Source organism: Diabrotica virgifera, chromosome 6 (genome assembly GCF_917563875.1).
Source record: "Diabrotica virgifera virgifera chromosome 6, PGI_DIABVI_V3a".
NCBI lineage: Eukaryota > Metazoa > Arthropoda > Insecta > Coleoptera > Chrysomelidae > Diabrotica > Diabrotica virgifera.
The window spans coordinates 144,873,410-144,888,187 of record NC_065448.1 but is presented as its reverse complement, the minus strand read 5'-3'; the positions used below and the strand labels follow the sequence as shown (position 1 = coordinate 144,888,187).

The 14,778-nt window shown below is 32.8% G+C and overlaps 1 protein-coding gene across 1 annotated transcript in view; it reads left to right on the top strand.

Annotated features, from left to right (window-relative positions):
- The window catches only part of LOC126886908 (DNA damage-regulated autophagy modulator protein 2-like), a 199,421-nt gene that overhangs the window by 76,955 nt on the left and 107,688 nt on the right, over window positions 1-14,778 (top strand). The gene's annotated exons all lie outside the window — the stretch shown is intronic.

The window sequence follows — 14,778 nt, the reverse complement described above, 5'->3', positions numbered from 1 at the left end:
TGAGCTTGACTCTGTCTTCGGATAATCTTACTGTTTTGGTGTCCAATTGAAAACCCAAATAAATGACTTCTTTTTGAAAAAATTGACATTTTTCAATGTTTAATTTCAATCCCGCTGTGTCCAATTCTTGCAGAATTATTTCTATGTGTCTCAGATGACTCTGAGTATCTTGTGAAAAAATTAATAAATCATCGATATAATGAACTATGAAATCTTCGTGGCGATTCAAAATGGTATGTAGAGCTCGGACGAGTGCAGCACAAGCACTCTGCAATCCAAACGGCACTACCTTAAACCGGTAGACAATACCATCAATAGAAAAAGCGGTGTAGTTTCTACACTTTTCAGCTAACGGTATCAACCAAAAACTGTGTTTTAAGTCAATTTTCGAAAATATGTGTGACCCGGTGATTCTTCCAAAAATGGCCTCGATGTTTAGAGGTGATTCATATTGTGATACAGTGTGCTGGTTGATATTCCTGGCATCTAAACATAATCTCAATTCTCCACTGCTTTTCTTTACTATCACAATCGGGTTAACATACGGTGAATCACATCTTTCGATGATTTGATCTTCCAACATTTTATTTATTTCTTCTTTCACCTCTTGTCGATACTTGTATGGAATCGGGTAAGTCTTTGATCGAAAATTTCCCAAGTTTTTCACCTCAAATGAATGTTCGTACTTTTTAGCCACTCTGTTTTCCTCATTGATCAAATTTTCGTAGTTTCTTAACATCAACCGCAATTCTTTTTCTTTCCCTTCTCCACATATCAATTTTCTGTCTTTTTTCTCAGATTCTTCACACATGTTTACCGTGCATTCTGCATCCTCGTTTGCATATACCTCCTCTTCAAATACCACTGTTTCAATCATATTCTTTTCACTTTCATTTTTTAGCTTTATTTCTTCTTCTCCTGAGCCCGTCTCTTCTTTTGAGGAATCCCAGGTTTCCTTTGTTTCTGATACTCTCAAATTTTCTTCTTCTGGGCTCAACTCTTCTTTTGAGGAGCCACAGGTTTCATTTTCTTTTATCTTTTTCTGACCTTTTCTCCTTTTTCTTCTTTGTCCTTGCTTCGCTGCCAAATTCATTTCCACTGTTTGTTCTTTACCTGATTCGTCCGTATTTTGTTTCTCATGTTCCTTGTCCTGTTCTTTTTCTTTTTCTTCTGTTAGTTTCATCGTATTATTTTTAAAATCTATCACTACATGTTTTTCTGCCAATTCGTCCACTCCTACTATCATGTCATGTGACATGTTTGGCATTATTACACATTGTAGTGCATACATATTCTTGCCCAGTCGTACCATTACTCGTATGCCTTCATTTATAGTTGCCAATGTCCGTTTGTTTGCGCCCACTAAATTTACCCTAGGTATTTTATAAATTAAATTTGTTAAGTTAACTTCTTCTATTAGTTTTCTGTTGACCAATGTTATTTCAGATCCAGTGTCTATCATAATTTTAATTGGTTTCTCGTTGATAAATCCATCCACAAATTTTAAATTAATTCCATTTTTCTTTTCGTTGTTTCCTGCCAATTTAATAAACTCCTTGGGGTGACAAAAGATTCCTGTTTGATTTTTGGTTTTTAGTGAGCGCCGTCGTGAAAAGACGCCGGTTGCTCATCGTTGTTTATATTTTCGTCATAATGTCTCTCTCCGTCATATTCATCTGTCTGGGTATTATTTACTTCTCTTCTATTTTCTCTTGGTCTGTCGGATCTGTTTCGGTTTTCTCGATATCCCTGTTCATTTTGTCTACCATTATTTCTGTTTTCTTGATTTGAGCGTGTGGTGTTTCTATTCTGGTATTCTCGATTTCTGTCCTCATTCCATTGCCTATTTCTTTGTTCATAATTTCCTCTTCCGTTGTCTCTATTTTCGTTTTCCCTTCTGGGATTAAAATCTCGTCTTGTATAGTCCCTCCTATTTTCATTTCTATCTCTGTACTCCTGTGTTTCTCGGGGCCTGTAATCTTCTCGCGACCTTCTTGATTTTCTTTCTCTTAGACGTGATTCTCTTATTTGTAGGAATTGGCATAAACTATCTATGTCTTTGTAATTTTGCAATGTGATATGGTCTTCCAGCGTTTCCTCGAAATGTCTTGCAATCAGTTCGACTAATTGTTCCGATGAGTAATTATATTGTAAATGTTTTGCATTATTGTAAATTTGCAAAGCATATGTCCTTTCTGATACACCCATCCTATCATTGTATTTCCCATTTTGCAATTCCTTGTTAATTTCCAATTGTTGGACTTTTCCCCAGAAATAATTCAAAAATTTTTGTTCAAATTTTTGCCAATTGCCGAATTCTTCTTCTTTACTATCGAACCATAGGCTTGCTTCATATTTGAGATGGTTTCTGATAGTTTCTTTTGCTGTTTCGAAATTTCCGATGTGCTGTGTTTTCTTTTTCAGGCTCTTTATGAACGGCACTGGGTGTAATCTTCTTACATCCCCGCCAAACCTTATCTTCACGTCATCTGTGCTATGTATAACCATTTCTCTTCTTTCTCCGACATTCTGTTGCGTCCTATTTTCGGTGACTTGTTTTTCTATTTCTGTGATTCTTTTTTCCACTTCTTCTCTGTCTACTTAGATAGCATTTTCCAACTTATTTTCCAAATTTTCTAGTTCCTTTTGCTGGCAATTCGTTATCTCCTTTATTTTGATTTTGATTTCTTTAATCTCTAACTCCTGTTTCTCGCTCTTTTCTGCAATCTCTTCTATTTTTTTAACCATTTCCTTCTTAATACTCTCTATATTTCTGTTGTTTTCTTCTATGGCTTGTTTTGTTTCCTCCTGATTTTCTTTCATTACTTGTTGTGTTTCATCCATTTTTCGATCCACTTTTCGTTGATTGTCATCCAGTTTTTGTGACTGGAGTTGCATCAGTTGTAATAGTTTATCTATTCCTGATAATTCTTGCTGTTCTGATGCCATGATTGTCGTGTCTAAAATCTCTTCTTGGTCTGAATGTTCTTTTTGTTTTTTGTTGTCTTTGCTTTGGCTTCTTGTCACAGACATTTGTTTTCAAGAAGTACTGTCCCCGCCAAATATGAAATTTTACTAGTATGTTACCAAGACGACTTTTTCTCACCCAAATATTATAAATTGTCAATAAATATATGAAATGTAAATATCGTAAAAATAAAATATTAAATCAGTTATGTAAAATTTGTACCTAAAGAGATCTAAAATTTTATGTTATCAAATGTAAGTATCTCACTTTTTACCACAGGCATATAAATTTTCAAATACCGGCTTTACTCTTTCTATCCTTCAAATTTGCCACCAGAAATACTTTACAATGCTGCCCCACGTTGGGCGCCAGTTGATGTGATCTTGATTATTGATATGAGATGATATTCTTATATGTCACTTAATTTAATCAATGTATTAATACTAATCTAATTAATTAACCAGATCACATATCAATATGTTTTCAATCTCAGGGCGAATTATAAATTAATTACTTACTTTCGTGGATTCTAAATATTTCTTAATGGTTCCTAATCGGGATAGAAAAGAAAAGAGTAAAAAAATACACATATGGGTTACAATTATAATCAAAATATTTTTTATTTTATTTAAAAAGCAATCACTGCTTAATATTTGCTATTTCTTATTATTCTTAAAACATAACATTTACAAATGGGAATCTTATTTCCTTTTGGTTTTCAATTGAAAGTTTTTATTAACATTTAACTCTTAGGAGTTATTAGCAACAACTCTATTTAAGTTTGATGAAGCTTTTCTGATATTATTGATTATGTTATTCAATTTTTATGTGGAATTTAATACGAAAAACCCATACATTCATGTCCAAACAAATGAGACTGACCTTTTCCTGGTGAACTGAAAATGTCCTCACACAAAACCCGTTCCTGCTATCCTTGGCTGCGATCAAACCTCGTCCTGGCTTCCAGTAATGTACTCCTTTGAAAAACTAGCTCGAATAGCTCTCGTTCCTGCTTCGGTCGTGATGCTGTGTTCTACCTTTTTCGAAACTGCTATCAGCTACCGGGACACTCTTGGCTCAAGGAGGTTCTTTTACTCTCGACCTGGCCTACTTCTCGTTCCACGATAGATACTCCACACTCACGGAACTACCGGCTTTCTCACTCTCCGTACACTACCGTCTACTACTCGACTTCACTTCTCGACAGCTCAAAACATTCTGCTCTCACTTTGTCATCCATTCCCCTACTTTCTAAATATCCCTTCCAGATTCACAAATCAATCTTCCACCACCAACTCTCATTCGTAATATTCCTCAAAACCAATTTTTAATCTTTCTAAATATGCTTAATGGATTTCAAAAGAAAATATTTAATTCCCATTCTAAAATACTTTCTAACTATTTACAAATTTTAATGACCTATTCTCTCTTTCAAATGAGTCTTATTTAGCATAGGCTAATGATCGAAACCTTCCGCGAAAAACGATAATAAACTATCATCTATTTCACTGAGTTTTATTGAGCATAGGCTAATGATCGACCTTCCGAGAAGAACGATAATGGTACGCGTCATTCACTTTGTTTATCTAAGCACATTGTTCCGAGTTTCGTACGCTTATTCTAATCACTTCTTAAAATTACATATAACAATTTGTTGTATACAGGTTGTTTTAAATTTATATGCCCGTGGTTGAGAAAATTGAAAATATTTTATATTAAATTGAATTTTGTTTATAATTATCAAAATTTAATTTTCATATCAAAAAGAAATATAATAATATATATATATATATATATATATATATATATATATATATATATATATATTTGTCTACCAGTTCTATTTGTTCATTTTGAATTTCAAGGTGTTTACTTGGTAAAGTCTATTCGGTAGACTTACACCGGTCATGGATTAAGAAAGAAATGAACGAATTTACTGGTCCGCTGTAGTTTAACTATTTACACATGGGCGCAGTAATTTTTTATTTGAGGAGGTTCTTATATAAATCAAATAATTTTAAATTTTAGGTGTTTGTATAGCCTCAGAAGCCTAAACGACATAATTTCGTGATTCTTTATAACAGTTCATTATCCGTAGCCAAAAATCAATATACCTAATATTAATTGTTGCATGAATATCAATATAATAAAAATAAAACAAATTATAACTTATAAAAGGTAGAAGGCTAAACGTTGCTGTATTGTTGATGTTTTAATTTAATCTCTAAAATGGTTTTCTATAAAGTCACAATCAATTTAAGTGATATATTGACGTTGGATGTTTTTAAATTAAAGTCAATTGACGCGTGTAAAAAGCGTTTATATGACATTGTAAACTAATTTGAGCTTGTTTTATTCTTTTATCAGATCGCATGTTTTCTATGTTAGTCATGTATATTTTATAGTTTAACACTGTTACTAATAAAACACTCGTATTCTAAGGTTATTCCGTATTTATATCTAGAATAGTTATCCTAAGTATAAGGTAGATATAGTACGAAAATAATTCGTTACTAATAAACTCGCTATAAGTTAGATATAAGTATTCCCACGTTATTCCGAAATAATAGTTTGGCTACGTTGCAATCTTCTGCACAAATACATAGAACAATGATATATTGTGTCAAATATGTCAATTTTGATTTTTCTCTGTAACTGACAAATCAAATTAACCTAGGCGAAAAGTTTTCGGAATGATAAAAATGAGTTTTTATTGATTTTTTTAAATACGTTTAAAATACCAGTATTCTTCTTTCATAGGGTTTCTACAGAATTGCTGTATCATTATTATTTTCTGAACAATGATATTGCAAAAAAAAGTTCCTAGGGGTAAACAAATTGAATAAAATTTAAACTAATTGACGAATCATCTTGAAATTTTTTGTGCATTATATGGACTGTTTACTCAACTTTTCATGCAATATCAAATTCAAATAAGTGAATCACCTATTAAGTTTTCTAAAAACCTTACACCATCTTTAGAAAACCGATATTTAATTCTGAATTCCTTATCGGCGTATTGTGAAAAGGGATTTATTCTATCTTTGAGAAGTTTCCTTTTTCGTGTATTTTCTATCATGTTAATTAAATTATCAACTTCTTCGACAGTCGCAACACCCCTTAAACACATTTTTTTATTATATAATTACTCACAAAACGAATCAAAAGATAATATATTTTTGCCTCTGATGACATTGACAGTCATAAAATACGTTATACCAGACTTAAACAAGGGTGTGGGTCGGTATAAACTTGGACTAAATTCTTATACCACGTATAACCTATATCTAAGTTATTCCATGTTTATTGGTAGTGATTTTGCCTATACCTGATTTATTCTCGGTATAATTTTTATACTTGGTTTATTAGTAACAGTGTATATGTATAATGGGGTATTTTTCCCGTAAATAAAAATTATTAAAAACAATATTATAATATTACGTATGTACCTACAATATCTACAAATAGTTTCGATTTCAAACAAATCACGCCTTGAAAAGGATCCGGAAATCCTACAGCAGGGCATTATGTAAACATCAAATATTTAAGTAAAATGCTAAATATTATTAAGTCAATATACGTACCAATTTTTTTTACTAAAATGATTTAGTCGTTATTGTTCACACTATCATCGCCATCGCTGTCATCATCATCGCTGTCGTCACCGTTAATTGTTATTATATATATATATATATATATATATATATACATATATATATATATATATATAATCGGTTTATAACGTTCTACGACGTCTTCCGATTCCCAATCGCCATTGCTCTCGATCGTAGCACATGTCTTCGTTCAAGCCTCTTTCTCCGATTTCCCTATGGATTCCTTCTATCCAGCTTTTCCTAGGTCTTCCTCTCTTCCGCCGTCCTTTTGGTGCCCATCGTAGCACTTGCTTGGGTAATCTGTCTTCTTCCATACGTTGTACGTGGCCAAACCATCTTAGTTGCTTTGTTTTTATATCGTCCATTATTGTATGCTTTACATCCATTATCTCCAATATTCTTGTATTTCTGATTTTTTGTATTCTTGATATACTAGCAGATCTTCTCCAGAAGTCCATTTCAGTTGTTCTGAGCATATTTTCGGATTTTTCTTTAAGTGGCCAAACTTCGCTGCTGTATGTTATAATGCTCTTAACAATGCTGTTATAGATGTTACGTTTATTTTCTTTGGAGATACTTTGGTCCCATAGGATTTTGTTCAATAATGCGATTGTCATAATTGTTATTATGATTGGGCTTATTTCGTTAATTTTATTTTCACGAATCCACCAATCCTCAATTAATTTTTCGCACTTGTATATACAGTTCCGCCATACTTCTGGAGTTGTAATTGAAAGTGCTTCTCGCCAAGTTTCCCAAACCGCTTCGTCTGTATACCCATTAGGCCCAATATGGTTGTCGTAATATTATTTTGCTATTCCCCATATATATTCGATGGGATTAAACTGGCAGTGGTATGGTGGAAGACGTAAAACTTGATGCCCGTAACTTTCAGTAACCTGATCCACCACAAAGATTTTTGGTTTTGCATGTTCTTTTGCCAAACGTAACAACTCAGACTTTAATATATGCTGTGGAATAGATATGCGTTCATTTGTTAGCCATTCTTTAATCTTATCTACATTCCACGAATTTGTTGGACTTTTGTTTAGTATTTCTGAATGATAAGGCGCATTGTCTAAAATAATTACGCTGGGCTCACTTAATCCGGGAAGAAGTTTTTCACGCAACCATTTCACAAACATTTCCGTGTTCATATTGTCACGATAGTCACTGTTTTTTGATGTAGACGAAAATATTAAATCAGCACCTTCTATAAAGCCTGTCTTCCCTCCCGCGTGCAGAATTATATGTCGCTTCCCTTCTCCACTAGCATGCTTGATCGATTTTATGTTGTCATCTTGCCATATTCTCTTGGTAGCACCCTTAGAAAATATCCATGTTTCGTCTAAATATACAAAAGTTGATCCTTCTTCTTTAAATATGTTATATTTATTTTCTCAGAAACTCAATTCTCTTGTGTACAACAGAACTTCTTTCACAAAGCGCTTTTCTGTTATCCTCTTTTTTAAATTTGAATCCTATGTTATGTAGGACTTGCCATAAACTTGTTCTGCCGATGTCACCAAATTTCCTCTCTTTTAACTTAAGTAAAATTGTACCTAAAGTCACATGTTCCTTATTTGCACGCATTTGATATATGATATTACGAATTTGAAATTTTCGTCCTTTTAACATATTGTTCGTTTTTAATAACAGGCGAGTATGGTGGTGATCGTTTTCCGGCACTTCACTATTCTCGTTTTTAATTGTAGATCTTAATTTTGATTCGCTAATTTCTAAAGCATCGCACACGCGTTGTTGTACAGACGTTACCGATTTTAAAGGACCACCATTGTTTTTTTTCCGCAATAAAGTACTTATGTAGGTTACAAATTAGAGTATCTACATCTAAAACACGTCTTGGCATTTTCGGTTAAACAGCACGAACAGATTCTCACAAAATTAACAATATAAGGCGTTACCAATTCGACAGAATAAATTCAACTGGAAGATAACAAATGTCCTTATAGTTTCTTATAGCATTCCTGATTTGTTTGTCGACCCATTTAGTTAAATTACCTATTAAAATTGCATTAGTTTGTCATACTTTCTCTAATTTGGTTTTGCACCTATTTGGGTAATTAAGTACTTTCACTTGAATAATTAAAATGCCAAGACAGTACCGTAATTAAAATACCTAGGTCAAAAAATGAGCTTTATTTTGATACTATACAGTATGGTGCAAATGAAAGGAATAAATTCGTTATTTCGTAAACCGGCGACTTTAAGGAAAAATCCTGAAACAGGTCGATTTTTTTAAATTATGATATTTTGCCATAAATGTCATACTAGTAACGTCATCCATATGGGCGTGATGAAGTAATCGATGATTTTTTTAAATGAGAATAGGGGTCGTGTGCTAGCTCATTTGGATCATTCAATTCTCTATTTATTAATATAAACATTTACATAATTGTTTATACAGGGCGCCCAAAAAATTTTTTTAATTTAAATTATTTGACAAAAAAAGAAGAATCTATATAATTTATTTAATTTAAAATACATTTTATTGCTGTTAGAAATCAGTAAAAAAATGTTTATATCACAAATAAACATTGTTTTTCGCTTAAATTAAATGTTCAAACTTCCTAAGAAACAGGTGGCTGGCGGGAGCTGGCTTGAACATTGAATTTAATCGAAAAGCAATGTTTATTTTTGAAATAAACATTTTTTCTGTTTCTGGGCAACAGTAAAATGTATTTTGAATTAAATAAACTACATACATTCTTCTTTTTTGTCAAATAATTTCATTAAAAATTTTTTTGCACGCCCTGTACAAATAATTGTGTAAATGTTTATATGACTAAATAGTGAATTTAATGACCTTTCAAATGAGCTAGCACTCGACCCCTATTCTCATTTAAAAAAATCATCGATTACGTCATCACCCCCAGATGGATGACGACACTAGTATGATATATATGCCAAAATATCATATGTTGAATGGGTTTATTGACAGATTTTAAAACACAATGTAGGTATACCCCCAAAATATATTTTATTACTATTCCTTTCTTTTATCTGTTTCAATAGTTTATTAATGTTTCTTCACTGCTTATACCAATAATACATAGTCTCAATTTACAATCAATTACTTTCAACTGAATTTTAATCCCTTCCTTTCTTTTCTTTTCTACTCTAATTCTCACCCTTTAATTTATATCTCAATTTCATGTACCTACATTGTTGTCTATCAATTCACATTTATTACTGTTATTACTATATGACTGCTAATATACCCTTTTAGCTACAATTTTTAAGCTTTCCGATTTTTCATTCTTTTTACGACCACTACTCCTCTCATTAAAACATCAAGGAGTATTGACTTTAACAATTTAGGTTACAGCTGCACGTCCACATCTAACATACATATTAGATATCGACCCGTTTTGAACCAAACGTTGTTAGTCTTACACTAACACATACACTAATAAATAGAAGTCTTTAATAAATATAAATAAAAACAAAAATCTTTTAATAAATAGAAATAAAAATCTTTAAAACCGGTACAGATTTGTTGGTTGTCTTTCACCAACTATCTCTTCACCCTCAAAAATTCCCAAATTCCATAAACTTGTTTACCTTTGCAACATTCTCCGTCTATTCCACCATATCCCGTTAGCATAACTTAAGCAGATATATCATGTTAATGAATACTGAGGTAGTACCTCCTTGTAACCGAATCATTTAGTTACTTGTAACCGTTGACCTGAAGATGCTCTGCATAGTTTAGAGAGCGAAACCGGTCGTCGGAAGTTACAATAAATGATTGAGAGTACGTCTGTCTTTTACTTCATTCAAAATATCATAATTTAAAAACAAAAATCGACCTGTTTCGGGATTTTCCCTAATGTCATCGGTTTACGAAATAAAGAATTTATTCCTTTCATTTGCACCATACTGTATATACGAGTAGTTGCAAAATTTACTGAATGCATTAACATTATTTAGTGGTGGCCGCATATCGAAATAACTACTCTGTGATAGACCACATAACGAATTAGTTACTCTGCGGTAGACCGCATATTGGATGGTAGACCGCATATCGAATCGGCACTAATCTATATATTTTTTCGTATTTAAAATATTACTTGCGGGTAAATCCTAATTGTTCTTTTAGTCAAGGAAGTCTCTTCGCATCTGCTCGGGAAAATGTTCTAGTCAGGTGTTTTGCATAATCTTACTCCTAAGTTAGTATTAAGTTTTTGCTAAGAAAGGTATTTCTAACAAGGGTGCATTGTATTTTATTATTTATCTTATTATTTTTCCTTAAATTATCCTGTTTATTAAATTTTAATCAAAAAATTACTAAAAATTCAATAATTAAATAGATATTGGCCCTCTACGCACCCGAGGTCTACGCTTATGTTACTGGTATACCTAAAATATTACAATCGACCTGCCGATTCGTTTGTTTCTTTATTAATCCGTGACCGGTGTATCCCTACCGAATAGAGAATACTAAGTTCGTCATATATTTTGTTTTTGTTATATTCATTTTTAAGCCTATTTTATGACATGCCGTACCAAGTTCTTCCAACATTTTCTTTATTTGTCCCAAATCGTCTGCAATCAGGACTATATCGTTTGCGTAGCTTAGGTGGTGTAGCATCTCTCCGTCCACATTTATTCCTTTATCACCCCATTCGAGGGTTTTGATCGCTTTTCTAGAGCCGATATGAAAAGTTTAGGTGACAACGTATCCCCTTGCGTGTAGTTGTATCGAGCTTGTCGCATATATATATATATATATATATATATATATATATATATATATATATATATATATATATATATATATATATTACATATTAGCCTCGAATATCGGCTATCAATGCGGCTGTCGTTTAGTGCTTCTATAACACTGTCGAGTTCTACTGAGTCGAATGCTTTGTGGAAATCTACGAATGCTAAAACTAAGGGCTTGTTATATTCTATGGATTTTTCGATGAGTTGTTTTATTGTTTGGAGGTGATCGTTGGTTCCAAAGTTTGCTCTGAATCCAGCTTGTTCTCTACTTTGATACAGGTCTAATTTCTTGTCTAATCTTGTGGTGATTACTCTCGTGAAAAGTTTATAAAGATGGTTTAACAGACTGATTGGTCGGTAATTTTCCAGATCAGCTTTTTCTCCTTTTTTGTGCAGAAGAATTGTTTTGGCTCTATTCCATTCAGATGGTATGGATTTCTTTGTCAAACATAGATTAAAGAGATCTTTTATTTTTCTCATTAGAGGTTCACCGCCATTTTTAACAGCCTCGATCACTATTCCATCGTCTCCTGGTGATTTATTGGATTTCATTTTATTCATCGCTTCTCTAATTTCACTGAGTGTTATTTCTGGCATGAGTTCAGAGCCTTGATTTAATATTGTTTTGCTTATTGCATCTTTTAGCTGTGTTTGGTTCATCCGTCTGATTTTATAAAGTTCTCCATAGAAGTCTTCTACTATTGTTAAAAGCTCCTCTCTATTTGTTGTTATTTCGCCCTTTTTGTTTTTTAATTTAATGATCTGACTTTTTACATTATTTAGTTTTCTTCTCAGACTTTTTAGGCCTTTATTATTTTCTATGGCTTGTTCGATTTTAAGTGTCTTATACTTTCTTAAGTCTTTTCTTATTGCGTTCTTGACTTCTCTGTTTATCTCTCTCTTTTGCTCTCCATTTGGATCATTTCTTTCTGTAATAAGATTTCTTTGTTTCATTAAATTCCTGGTGTCAGTACTAAGTTTTTCTTCGTTCTTACTTCTTGGACAGTGTTTTCTCATGCTTTCTCCAATGGCTTGTGTAATATGTTGGTTTAGTGCATCTATGTTTTCGTTGAGAGTTATGTCTGTGTTGTTTCTCAGTTTGGTTTCAATGTCGTTTTGATATTATTTAATGTCTCTAGGTTGAGTCCATATTGGTATCGGTTTCGTATTTACTAATTTGCGTCTCTCTTGTTTTGTGCTTATTTTAACTGCTGCTCTTACCATTCTATGGTCACTACCAGTGTTGAATGCATTTAAGACCGTTACGTCTTGGATGATTTCTTTTTCTTTTTTTTTTTTTATTCAGAGTATATGTTGTACAATAATGGTGATAGTATGCAGCCCTGTCTTGTTCGTTTTTTGATCTTAAAGGATTTGAATATATTCCGTGTACTTTAAATCTTGTCTGAATTTTTATCTCCACATCCTGGGCACTCCTATATTTCCTTTGTGCAATCTATGAATCAAAGCAGTATTGGTATAGTGTGATCCCTCGCTTTTTTTACTATCTGAGTGGTGTTCTGCTCAAGCATTTCTTTCCCTGGTACCTACGTATCCGAATATGTGTTTGCCATAATATAACACTGCAATCTTTACGTGCAGGCTGAAATTAATGATCAAAACTAGATTTCTTGATTCGCTTCCATCCATCAAAACTGGAGTTTGATTTTGAAACAAATATTTTGAAATAAAAAAGAAAACCATCACTTGTACGTAAAGCCAAATAAAAATTTTAATATATGTATATATATTATTTAATTAGGATGCAAAATGGAACAAACAAACGAACGAACGGAAGAAATCCCCGAGCAATGGAAAAAGAAAAACGAAAGAACGAAGAATTATTTATATTTGACATGCGAAGTTTAGAACTAATAGTTTTATAGAAAAATAATTATATATATACTATCGGTTTACAACGTTCTCCGTCTTCCGATACCCGTTCGCCATTCCTCTCTGTCCGCACATTGATCTACTTGCAGACCTCTTTCATCCATGGCTTTGTTTATTTCTGCCTGCCAACTTTTTCTCGGTCTACCTCTTCTTCTACCTTACGGTTTTCAGTTTTGTACTTGTTTTGGGATTGTGTCCTCATTTATTCTTTGTACGTGACCAAACGATCTTAGCTGTATTTCGTTGATTTCGTCATTTATTGTATGTATGACCTTCATTATTTCTCGTATCCGTTCATTTGTGACATGTTCTCTTCTTGATCTTCCTTCGGCTCTTCTCCAGAAATCCATTTCGGTGACCTCTAACATTTGTTTTGATTTTTCCTTCATAGGCCTACTTCGCAGCTGTATGTTATAATGCTTTTCACTACGGCGTTATAGATATTTTTCTTGTTTTGATTGTTTATCACATGCCGCACAAGATCGAGAACGATATCGGCAAATTGTTATGGAAGCTACCCACGCCTAAAAATTTGGGCACGGTACTTAAAGAAGAAGAAGATTGTTTATCTGCTGGTCCCTTAGTACTGAGTATAGAATTGCTTTCCTGCCCTGAATATTTCGTTCTTTAATGGCCCCGTCCAGTGTTCCGTCATTCGTGATTTTCATACAGTAAAATAATTTAAAAATAATAAAAAAAAATCATAAAATTTAATTATAAGTAAGATGAAGTTTTTCAATCCTAAAAGCAACATTAATAATATTGAAAATATTAAAAATATCACTAAAAGATTTTTAAATTGAAAAACTTATTGGTACATAAAAAATTGGTACAAATTGGTACATTGGCTTGCAAATTGTACAAGCCTTGGAGGTGTCACCAGGAAAATGTACCAATCAGTTTTTCAATTAAAAAATCTTCTAGTAATATTTTTAATATTTTCAATATTATTAATGTTGCTTTTAGGATTGAAAAACTTCATCTTTCAATTGCCAGATGACACTAGTCACCTACCCTATTTGTTTCAGTTGCAATGTGTGGGAAAAGCTCTCGGTGCTGGTCAGTTAGGATAGAGAACAAGCCTGCGCTCTCTCCGATGAGATTCCAATAAGAATCGAAAATCGCGATTCAGAGAGCTGGATTGCACTCCGTTTTCCAATTGAAAAGTAAGATTGTTTTGCCTTCGCATTGCAACTGAATAATAAAAATGGTATACATTTTTATTTTATATTCGTTTTACTCCGTAGAGTAACTAGGTGCATTTTCCGTTGGAACTTTACCAAGCTGCAGACGGGGATGTGAATTGCATAGTGTAGAATTCCTTCCCTTTGTCTTCACTGCAGCATCCATTTGGCTTGCAAATTGTAGAAGCCTTGGAGGTGTCACCAGGAAAATATACCAATAAGTTTTTCAATTTAAAAATCTTTTAGTAATATTTTTAATATTTCCAATATTATTAATGTTGCTTTTAGGATTGAAAAACTTCATCTTTCAATTGCCAGATGGCGCTAGTCACCTACCCTATTTGTTTTAGTTGCAATGTGTGGGAAA